Raw genomic sequence first — 12,467 nt, 5'->3', positions numbered from 1 at the left:
TGGTGCTGACGTCGAGGACCCGCGCCCTGCGGAGCCCAGCCAACGTCGCCAGACTGGCGCCGTGTCTGTGGTCAGCCCAGCTGGATGTATCTGGGTCGGTTGACTGACGCGGCGGCTGTTGTCAGCCCAGATCGATACATGTAGCATGGCAGACAGACTGACGCCGAAGGTGTTGTCAGTCTAGATGAATATTTCTGAATTGGCAGACTGACGATGCAAGTGTAAGCCAACCTGTAGGGATACTTAGGAACTGACAGACTGACGTTGCAGATGTCATCTCTGATCGGTACAAACGTTCTGACAAACTGACGCCGCAGGTGTGGTCAGCCCAGATCGATACGTCTGGCTGTAGCAGAGCGGCGCCAGGATTGCAACCAAACGGAAGTCTGTCTGACTGGCGCCGCAGTCGTGGTCAGACAAAGTGTATATTTCTTATGTATGGCAGGGAATAGTTTAGTGAAGATCTCTGGTATATGAACTGCACCAAGACACAGCCAAATACACACACACAAAAGGGTAACAAAGATGGTACAAGAATCATGAGAAGAGATATACATGGAAATGTTAGGGGACTTAAATTTGTCCATGAAAAAATAGAATAAGTGACGACCTGTTCTAAAACAGTATTTCAAACGAGTCTGATAACCTCAACAACGGACAGTACCTCGAATGATGAAATAACTAAAGAGCACAGTTGGAAATTAAGCAACAATCTTGTTAGAAATGATGCAAAGAAATACTTTTATAAGTAATGAATGAATGGAATAAACTGAGAAAAATGTAGAGGGCTCAAGTTTGAAAGGCAATACGAGAGAATGTTGAAATGGGGCCCCACAAATGTAGACCACTTTACAGTACAAACACATGATTACAAATAGTTAATCACACACACACACATTATATATATATATATATATATATATATATATATATATATATATATATATATATATATATATATATATATCGGCAAGTAATATCAATGAATAGAATTTCATTACGATCAAATATGACCATTTTTCTCAATAGTGCCTCGGGGTGGCGATCAATGACGCAGTAGAGCCTCATACATCAACTCTATATTAAAACTATAAATCATCTGGGCTCGACACCTGAACCGGAGGGAAAGGGGACCACCACCACATTACTGACGAAGCTCAGAGTTTCCTATGAATCCATCGACTGACATTACCGTGTATGTCGTGGTGATTCAACCCAAGGAGATCTAGGACTTGATGGTAGGTTCTCAGAAGGATGGCCGAACTTGCTCTCGAGTAGGTGTGGAAGAGAGAATATTCGTTACTCTCTCACATTCGAACTTTGTGTCCATTTCATACTACAGTATGGCACTCCCACCTCGACATTAACTTCCCACTCCATCACAGTCTCCAACAGTATTTGATAGTAACTTTACCACCTTGTCTTCATTTCCATAATTGTTAGACTAGTGAACAGACGATCAATAGAAACAAAAAAAAAAAATAGCAAAATTGCTTCTGGTATTAAGTGTACTTATGGTTTGGTGTTAAGGTTACTAAGAAAAAGTCTTGGGGGTTATTAGAAAGAATGCTTCTGGCAACAGCATATTTCTTCGAAGCAGCAGCAGTGGTGTCCGACAGAGGCAGGCTAACACGAATCCTTTTCCACCAAATTCCAATTATTTGGCCCATTAGGGAAATCAGGTAACCGGTGTAAATGGATGTAGCTTTGTATTGTGAGGGAGAGAGAGTCGGGACGACCAGTTTGTTGAGCTTTTATTAAACTGTACGAAGGGCCGCTAGTTATATCGAACGATTTTTCTCATGTAGTACAGTTCAGGGACTACATATATCCAACACAAAAAGTTGTAATTCCACCTCTCAAAGGACTATGTACTCATTGTCGAGTGGTTGGTTCGAAGAGTGTTAGTGTGGGGCCCGTCATGCACCCTTCCGCACTCTCTCCGACACCCACACGTCTCGTCCAGACACACACGCACCTTAACCCAAAATCTCTTTCCCATCCCACTGAGATCACAGTCTCAAGCGTAATCCCCTACGTCGTCCACATTTCCTTCCTTTATTATTACCAGCATCATGAGCTCTAGGATATAAAAGAAAAACAATGGATATATGTAGGGAATATTTGACAAATGAGTAACAAAAGTGGAATAAAGACAACTTACTACCTTTTTGGTCCTATGTGGTCTCATTTTTGTCCATATTTACGAGAGAGGTAGAGAACTATAAAGCACCGATATGAAGCTACTTCGAGTGGGCTTGCATCATCTGATAAGAACGGAAAAGAAAAAAACGGTTTACTCTCTTGCCTACTCGAACAAAATATCAAAATGCAGAGGCCTGCAGACGGTAGGACAGACATATGGCTGGTAGACAGAGTTGCCAATAGGGGCGGCCATCAACGGGCCAATCAGAGGAATCTGTCCCTCCGATTGTCAAATCATCATCACAGGTTAGGGGCGGAATTGCCCAATCAGGAAATTGGGACGAACACGGCGAACTAATTCCTAAGAATTGTCTCGCTTAATTGATCACTGGGGGTAAATGTATTTCGTGGAGCCGTTGGAGAAATGGGTTTGGTTAGGCGATTACATAAAAAGGGATTATTGATGTAGGAGAGGGAAGGATGGGGAGATTAATGGGAGGGTAGCTGTTGGAGTAGAGAATTTAGGAGGGTAGAGGTAAGGTGGAGAAAAATGGGACGGTTAGGTGCTTATACAGAGGGACGGTTACAGTGATGGAAAGTAGGGAGGGATGAGTGGTATGATGGAGTGCTTGCTAGTGTAACGATAGAAGGCTTGGGAGCATAGATGCAAGGTTTAGTAACGTGGAAGGGACTTTGGTAAGGATGTTGGTGGTGAAGGTAGACTGTGCTAGCAAGGTTAGTAGAGTGTCCACTATCGCCTAGAGGGATAGGAAAATGGCAGATTAAGTTTAGGAAGGCAAGATACCTATTAAACTGCCTAATGACCCTATTTGCAATAAGTTTCCCTTCAGTTGTTTCAATATATAGACATGCGTTATTGGTAAGGATTCTAGCGTTCTAACCTTATCCGTTTTCTTATTTCTCTATACATTTTTTTTAATCTGATTGTCAGTTTGATTATTTCCGATACCTAGATTAAGCCCTTGAGCCTTGGTTTGGATCCTCTCTTCCTCCATAACAGATTTCCCTCTTACCTAACAGTCACTCCTAGCTCTCTACCTCTTATAGACATCTTTTCTCTCCTCTCTCTGCTCCTTAGAGTTTAGGTATATCCTTTTCTAGAGGTCCATTTGAATACCTCTCTCCCACAAGTGAGAACTGTAGTCTCAATCTCGAAAGTGTCAGCATACCTCTGTGCACTGTCATAATCGTCAGCCCTGTGCGAGGCCATTCTCATCACCCAGTTCGGTCTAAGCGTCTACTCATGCCTCATCTTTTTCCAGCCGAGCATTAAGCAGAGGAAGAGGTGGGTAAAGAAGTGCCTACACTGTACTATCTTGTTTCTGCTTCTATTTTCCCGTTTCCTGGCCTTATCATGTATACTGGCAGGATATCTTAAAAACTTATTGATCATACCCGCCGTCCCTTTTCAGCAATAAGACGTCCTACTCCTCAAGACGTACTCGCCTCTTTCTTTTCCTCCTCTCACCCTCTCTTCCTTCATCTATCATTAAGTCAGGGTCACTAAGGCAACAATCAGAGAAGCCTACGGAAGGGAGGCAGATCATTAAAGGTCTTTTGTGGCCACGGTTGCAAACTTTTTTCGGAAGACGACTTGCAGTAATATCAGCTCTGGGTGGATGAGAAGGGCGGTGAATGGAGAACTTCCAAGGTTTACTGCCAGAGCAGGAATGGCTTGCTGATGATGCACTCAGTCTCCAATGTTCTAAATGAAGAGGCATCCACGAGCATACATACTGTCAGGGTAACTAAATTGTCGCAGTCCGAGTATCTCAGACACGCTAGATTTCCTTCGTAATTCAAGTTCATGAATATCTTTGTTAATATAGTTCTTAAAACGTTGCTAGTTATAAATGTCAACCCCGTAACATCCTCCTTAAACCGCAAGATTGATTAATGATAGAATCATTTACGGCTGTTACTGTACATACCTCGAAGGTGCAACAGAAGTAGGTTATCCTGTCTCGAGCCAGAAATTCTTAAGCGTTCAGTGAAAATATTTCGCTATTACTTTAAGTTATATCATTTCTTCACACTGTTTGGTCTAGTGTCGCGTCCTCTTCATCCCGTTCACTTGAAACGTAAGAATCATGAACGTATATTTCCAGTAACCGATTATCGTAAAATAATTTCTCATATCATCGGGATCGATGTATCTATCCGTTCCCGTCTCTATCCATCTATCTACACCAACATGCAATGATCTCGTGATATCTGATGTAATCTATTTACTACTCAGCATCCTGAGACTCGAACTCCGGTCCTATGTGTGGAAGTCATTGCTTTGAGCTCATCGTGCCCTGGGGTTTAGGCTGCCTGGCTGCCGCATACATGGACCGGGGTTCGACTCTCGGAGTGCCGAGTAGTATATAGCTTCAATCCTTTTATCCAAGTATCTCTATTTATAATGTTATTCAATTACTCATGATCGTCACGAAGCAAATAAAAAATGAAGCAGAGTCGAGGGGAACTATCCAACTTGGTCAACATTGCAGATGTAAAGCAGTGAGAATACACTGTCAGGCAACATGAGACTGGTCGGTGAGGGAGCGAAGCCTCGAGTGAAGCTGGCCAGGGGAATGTCCCCAGGGATGTTTGTGGGATCACGGAGCGAGGGGAGGGGGAGACACACACAAGCTCTAGGGTTAAGTTGGTACAGGCATGAAGGGAGAGACATTCTTCAAAGCCCACAGTGAACAGGAATGATGGGGGGGGGGGGTATTGTACATGCTCTAGGGCAAGCAGGAGGGGGTGGGAGATGCTTTAGGTTAGGGAGTGTGCAGACACGATTGGAAAAAACCACAAGGATAAATGAATGCAAAGACGGTGTGGGGAGAGTTGTCCAAAAGCTCATATGATGTGTAGACATCCACTCCAGAACAGACAGCTGACGTTTCACTTGATAGTTCAGATCAACTAAAATATTAGACATTACAAATAATGGCCATTTTGTAAGTAACCGATTTGGTTTAAAGAGTGATGCAAAGATGATTCATTACTATATCATGCAATGAAGGTATGTGATCAAGTTAATGAAGCTGTGTATTTCCTCAAACATTGAGGGTGTGAGGTGGATCACACTTCTCTACAAGATCAAGAACAATTTGGACTAAGTACCTCCAGCAATGAGGGTACACGTCAGGTCACAATGGTCTAGATCACCAAGAGATTGTCGAGACCAATACCTCGAGAAGTTGTTTGTTGGGATACATCGCTCTGAATGATCACCATGAAAAATCTAAGAGTGGTGGCTTAGGCAATGAGGGTACAAATCAGGTCACATCACTGCAGATCACCAAGAGAAAGCTGTGATTGGTGCCCGAGCCTGCGAGCACATGATGCGGGCCGCCGACAGCAGCTCAGCAAATCAAGAAAAACACGAAATCTTGAGGAAAGTGGGTTTGATGAATGGCCCAGGATGCGTCTCATCCTTTCTCGTCACTAGCATCTGGTTCATCACAGCTGGTGATGAATCATTGTGCCCTTCATACCCAGAAATATTACCAATCTCCTGCAGAATCGTCATGGAAACACGCAGCGATTGACGGCGAGTACAAGTTCAGCAGTAAAGACGAAGAGGAAAGAGTGGGAGATGGAAAAATGTGGAAATATTTACAGGAAAAATATTAAGAAACAACAAACATTGAATGCAAATGAAATGCGAAATACATAGATAAAAGCAGAGTAATGCTACAAGGCTTCACGAATTACAATCCACAACAGAAGTCCATTAGAGGGAGATAGAAAAAAAAAAAATCCGCATCACAAGAGAAAGACGGAGCAAAAACACAAACAGACGCTCTTGGAAATTGACAGCGGCAGGATCCGAGGCTAGAACCCTCGTTTGCCAGAAGAGCGTGGCGTGGAGGCCGTGTGATCTTCCAGGCCAGCCAAGTCATTCTCTTCCCTTAGATTACGTTCGCCCTGATGAAACAAGTACAAGAACGCGGCCTCACTTACGGCGAGCGGCTGGGTAAAAAGAATTATGATTCTACAGACATTGGTCAGAAGTCAAGGTTAAGTGTTGGAACAAAAATTACATCAAGCTGACCAATTTCGTTTTCATAGTTTAGTATATTGAATTGTCCAAGTGGTACTCTTCCTCACTTATTTGTGCAATTTACAGCTTTATCGTCCTTCAGTGTGCTCGAGTTTTATCCTCGATGGAAATGGCGAAAAAGTTTCATCCTGGAAATGTTTATGTGGTTTGAAGGTGTTACCCCACAGTTCTGGGACCAGGACTTTACATACGGAGAATTATCATCGTGCGAGTCAATGTACCCGAGGGAGTGCAGAGACCACAGATTCATGGGTTAGATGAGCGTTTCCTTAATGTATATCTGGGGTTTGACGCGAGAGGCCTGGATGATGGTTACGGTGTTGAGGATAGGAATGGAAGGTGTGGATATAGAGAAGGTGCAGGAGGCAGGTGTGAAGGGTGAGGAGTTTCGCGAAGGTGATGGCTGGGGAAGAGAAGGTGAGGGGTCTGATGAAGGTGTTGGGTGCAAGAGTGGAAGGTGAAGGATCTAAAGGTGGTGTTGGATAAAGGCGAGGAAGGAAAAGGGTCTGGAGAAGATTTGTGCAAGAGTGGAAAACGAGGGACCTGGTAGAGGTGCTGGGTGAAGAAATGGATAGAGAGAGTCCTAGTAAAGGAACAAGGTGTAGGAGTAGAAAGCGAGGGGCCTGGTTGAAAGTTGCTTCTGTAGAAACAAAGTGAAGTGTCTACAAAAGGTGTTGGACGTGGACGGAGAGGGAACATGGAAAAAGCTGAACGTGGACTTAAAGGGTAGGGGTCCTGGAAAAGGTGTTGGACTTAGAATGTGAGGGAATCCAAGGAAGATGTTAGATGTAGGAGCGGCAGAAGGGAGGGGAAACGCCGTGTAATATATCCAAGGAAATACATAAACCTTCAGTGGAGGATGAGGGGTAACGTAGAATGATGTCAGAGGTTCGGGAAGGGGGGTAGCCGGGTCCCTGATGAAGACTTATGGAACAGGCTAATTAATAATGACAGAGCTCCTGCCTCTGGCATTACCCGCGGCAGCGCCCGTCGTTCACATTTATTAAGGAAACGGAAGATATATTCCTGGAGGAGGCGATGGGTTTATGCTGAAGTGACTTGCATTAAGGCCTGAATGAAGAAATGTGTAGAGAATACTAATTTTGTTCGAGATGTTAAGGGATTTCACTACACAAGCCTAAAAAGAGTCAAGAATGTCATTCGGCGAAAGAATCTTACTATAATCTTCTCAGTCGGGATACATTAACTTTAAATCTTTTCGTCAGCAATATGGATTTTATTTTCTATGAATAACAGTTGTTGACTCATGAATACTAAGCACTAACTCTTTACAAAGACGCACTAAATGCCAGATTGGCTTTTGGGACCACAGTACACCGATTTGACAACAGTTTCAGATAATCTTAAGCTGACCTTACTTATATAGAGTCACGGATTGAGCACTATTACCATAGGAACTATATTAACGTGCTAGTTGTTCCAGTCATGAAGCTTGTGTGGGGCAGTCCAACTGTCAGCAGAGTTGGCTGCTGGAGACGAGAGGGTAGTGTGACCTCGACCTGTCTCCCACTCACAAGCAGGACTCTGGAAGCGGTCACCCCTCCGTATCCAATAAGCTCAGACCTTTGCCGTACTTGCATCATGTAGACATTTTCCTCAAGTACATTTTCGAAACATTAGCATACTTTTTATTTCAAAACTTTTGACGGAACACGTCTTCAAGATAAATATCGCCGCCGAGATGGGAATATCAGATTGCATCAAACGCCTGAACCTGTTATACGTGAAAGTTTTTCTAGACGGTGTTTAATCTTTCAAGGTAACATGCCTTGATACCGGGGTAAATCTATGGAACATATTTGCGACAAATAAGGGCGAAATGTGTTAGTCTTTTACCTTCACATATAAAGGAATTATGCTAGATGTCATTGACCGAATCGTTATCCGGATCAGTTTAATAATAAGCAATTTCTGTAATTGAATTGCTGCATTAACAGAGGTGAAGTTTGACTGGCAGATACCCTTTCGTATAGATCAAATGTGACGCATCAAGGGAAGTTTAAGACCTTTGTGGTTAGTAACACAAGAACTAAAGAGATCGAAAGCAGCTGATGGAAGCGTCAGTCTCAGTTGTACGTTAATTTACCGTCAGTGCAGTGTCTGAAGACCTCAGACTACTAGACCAAAGCTTGAAAAAGGGAGGCACATAATATATAAACAGGAACAAAGGGAACTTGTATAGTCCAAAATTATATGGTATTTTTGTTTTGTTACCCGAGACAACACAGGCAACCGAGACCTTAATCAAGGCCATCTCATTAACGCTATTCATTGTATATATATATATATATATATATATATATATATATATATATATATATATATATATATCTGAGCCAGGCACCTATTCCATTGACAAACTTCTAAGAGTGAATGAACATCTGGGTTGACTGTGGACCGACTGTTCCTATTCAAACTTTAATTGCCAATGATGACAGTTGAAGGTGCAGGATGCTCACTCATCTGAAGAAAGATACACTCATTTCTTTGAATCTAAAATTTTTTTAAGTGATGTGTCAATTTTCCTACCAGTAGGGAACTTAGTGACACTGAATAAATCTCGAACAAATAAGATACTGTAATGGTAACTAATTGTGTCAGGAGTGGCTAACTGGTTTAGTCATTTCCTCGAATTTCACGAAAAATGAAGGCGATTCATTCGCTGCGATTAAGTTTGATTTAACAGGACTCTAGCGAACCAATTTCGGACGAAGACGGCAACCCAAAAAGGTAAATTGATATTTCCCAATCAAAATTATGCAGCTTTTATGTGCGGCTGAATTTTGGTTACGGTGTTGTGAATGAGAACCGATCGCCTGTGTGACTTTCTTTTAATTAATCCAGTAACCGAGAGGCAGCGCTCCCAGAGGTGCAATAGTCTCGATACTGAAACCGAATTTTTCGGGACACGAGGGAATTGGGGCAAGTCTGAGTTACGAGTATGTGGACGTTACTTTTATGGCAAAAGTTTGTTGCAGGATAAATTACACGTAATAACCGGAGAGAGAGAGAGAGAGAGAGAGAGAGAGAGAGAGAGAGAGAGAGAGAGAGGGGGGGGGATGACCATGGTATTAAAAGTTCACGGTAATAAATCGAATCAACTTTCCGTTTCAAGAAGAATCTTCCGTCTTGGAGATTAATTTACAACCTTCTGTCGTCGCGACACGAATCTAACACCTCCCGTCGTCGTTACAACATAATCTACAACCTCCCGTCTGAGTGATATGAGGAATGATGGCTTAGGTGACAGTAGGCGGGTTGGTAATGTCAGTGATGAACATGACAATTTTGTGGCGGACATTGTGATGACAAGTGTGATCAACGCTTCTCGGATATGCGTCTGCATACTTTGATACAAGATTTATGAGCATTTATCCTCAATTAGTCTGATTTACTCTTACGACGCCGATCTCAGTTTCTGATATCAAACGATCACAAATTGCTTCGAAAGACGCAATGGTCTGTTCTATATATTCGTTTGTCGTTCATTGTATCTTAATGAATGTCTACGTAACCATGCAAAGCTACATCTAGCAACAGCAGTTTACAGTTTACTAGAGCAGAGTGTAGCCGCTAACAACCACAACATGCGTCTGTACCCGATTAAACCTAATTTCAAGAAACCACCTACATACAGTCCACTCCAGCCTATTACTGTGCAGTGCACTCGATTACAGCCGGCCATCAAGGACCTATACGTCTTCAAGTCTTATGAATCACACACTATCCGTCATATGCAACTGGATCACGAGCCATTCAAGTCCTCTGTCATGCAGAAGAGAGTTATATCAACTTTCTACTGTTATAGATAATGAATCTTCATAGTTAACCTGACATACAATCACATTGTAGTGATCTATAGTCATTAATTGCCTTGGATAGAGATTTCAATCAAAAGCAAGAAGAGTAACGATAGTCTGACCCCTCTATAGCCACCCACACGAGGCAAGAGCTCCACACTTGTCTGGGTAATCCAAGTGGAGCATTGCTAACGTGTGCTGCACCTGTCTTATGGATCAAATTTGCTAGATAATCAGATATACAGATGTTATCCAGTTGACAAATTTGCCCGACTATACTGACAGTATTGCCTACACTACTCGGCAGCCTTATAAGCCAGGGATCCTAGTGCATAGTGTTTGATTCGCGTTTCTATTTTCATCGCTAGAAATAATGCATCAAACTACGGTAATTTATTGTAAATGATTATAGAACTGAAGTAGTTATGCCGATTATTGTACGATATGTTATATTGTCTCACTAGGTAAACACGTATTTTAAAAGTCTGGAAGACTGCAAAGAAGTATCGGCAAAGCAATTACACCCTCTATGAAAACAGACGAAGCTGGTAAAGGCGCAAAAAATTACCAAAGCAATGAGGATAAAATGAAAGTTGAATTGACTTCAGTATATGGAACCTTTTAACAGATGGCGTAAACAAACGAAAGTCCAGATCAAACTGGATTCAAACGTAATGACTCAAACGCTGGCAACTTTCCAAGTACTATAGGGCTGATGTCCAATAAATCCTAAATCGAAACTGTTAAAGCAATTAGTGATGCTTCATCTCGAACTCAGAATACGAATGTGTCGTTACCACATTCGGCGCGAGCGTCGTGAATTAAGTCAAGCTGGACGTACGAATGCAGAGGTCATTCCAAAAATTTTCTACTGTTACGACAATAAAGTAAGGAAATTGTAAATTTGATGGTAAATACAGATTCGACCAACCACACGTGTGTGCATTCAGTCACTCGTAAAGCAAAGTTCTCTTGAACTGAACTGCCTTTACTTTCTTGGGAAAGATTCCGAGAGAAACCTATATCTATAACCAGTATATCAACCAGATCTGGAATCCCGTCAATCAAATTCAGAAAGTCGAAAGAAGCACAAACTAAAGAAGGAAGTTTCCCGATCAGGGTATAACTAGCAAGGAACAGAGCAGACGGAAGCCATTGCGATGTACTCAAACATGAACTCACCAGATAGAAGACAGCAGCACAGAGCAGTACAAACAGTGCCTCCAGACTGAGCCATAGCACACGTCCCCCCTCTGCAGTCGTCCGTTCTAGCGTCTGACACTGATGATCCAGACCTGATAAAAAGAAATAGGCAATGAGATATGCAGGAAATAATAGCTACACTACAAAATAAAAGTATGTTATTGACGGAAAGTAAATCTTAAGAGTTGATAATCTAAAGTGCTTCTCCATACAAATTTTTATGAATTTGCTTTCGCTTTCTCAAGCCACAAGATCATTCGCTAAACCAAATATGAATTCTAAAACTGGATAAAACAATCCTCATGAAACAAAAGAATAAACCTCTGTTTTCTGGTTAAGTTTCTGGATAAACCATAATCCTCGTGTAACAAAGGGGAAATAAAACCTCAATGTTTTCTGGGAAAGTTTTTCAGAAGGCAGCGACCGGGCCAGCAATCACACTTCGTCTTCCTGCTGGAATAATACTGAACTCGTGTCGTTCTCTGCGGTGCAAGGCTCATTTATCAGCCAGTGTGAGCACCGGCTGCTGGCTGCCTAGCCCTTTGCCCTCGCCTGTCATATATGGCTTCCTCTTAGTTTTCTCCGGTGTATGAATATTATCACAAACATGTATACAAAGGAAATTCATGACAGACCACTTGATTCTTTCGACATAATTCCCAGACTGAGAAGCAACGGCCACGAGAGCTGATGAAACGACTTAGATCTATCTTTAGAAAAGAAGGTTAAGAGTTGATCTGATAGAGATTCAGAATGATCTAAAGCTTCTCTAATCTATGCTCACACTGCTGTTCATTCTTCATACTGTAGTATCCCGTACCTTAAAGTTAAAACAACTTTATCCTCATTATGAACAGATCGTCACGGTAATTTTTCATTTCAGTTTCGCCTTGTCAAGCTTACAATATTATAAACCGTATAAATATTCCTCTTCAGAAATATAACACTGGGCCAAAATTCTAAAAAAATTCCTAAAAATCACACTCAGCGCATTAAATGACCAGCACAATTGTGTCCATAGTCCACGTACACCGTTGCTCACATGAGCATTATTCGACAGTTTGCCTGTGTAGATACTGAAATCTTGAATATTGGTACAATTTCTCTACAAAGCGTTAAAAGTTTTTATTTTATGCTTAAAAATCACTTACACATCTCACGGTAGGATACGTTTATCAATATTTACGAAGACGAGAAATTATCAACCTTATTTAGCA

At 42.0% G+C, this 12,467-nt stretch overlaps 1 protein-coding gene and 1 long non-coding RNA gene across 13 annotated transcripts in view; one reads left to right on the top strand and one right to left on the bottom strand.

Moving 5' to 3' along the window:
* The window catches only part of LOC139748110 (follistatin-related protein 5-like), a 467,164-nt gene that overhangs the window by 323,289 nt on the left and 131,408 nt on the right, over positions 1-12,467 (top strand). The window lies entirely within an intron of this gene.
* Positions 1-12,467, bottom strand: part of LOC139748112 (uncharacterized) — an 89,580-nt gene that overhangs the window by 76,250 nt on the left and 863 nt on the right. The window contains exon 2 of the long non-coding RNA XR_011712536.1: positions 11,230-11,342. This is a non-coding gene — a long non-coding RNA (uncharacterized lncRNA). The remainder of the gene's footprint in view (positions 1-11,229; positions 11,343-12,467) is intronic.

This window comes from Panulirus ornatus, chromosome 72, assembly GCF_036320965.1.
Source record: "Panulirus ornatus isolate Po-2019 chromosome 72, ASM3632096v1, whole genome shotgun sequence".
NCBI classification, from domain to species: domain Eukaryota; kingdom Metazoa; phylum Arthropoda; class Malacostraca; order Decapoda; family Palinuridae; genus Panulirus; species Panulirus ornatus.
Note: the sequence above shows the minus strand (reverse complement) of the source record. Positions and strands in the feature narration are given on the sequence as shown.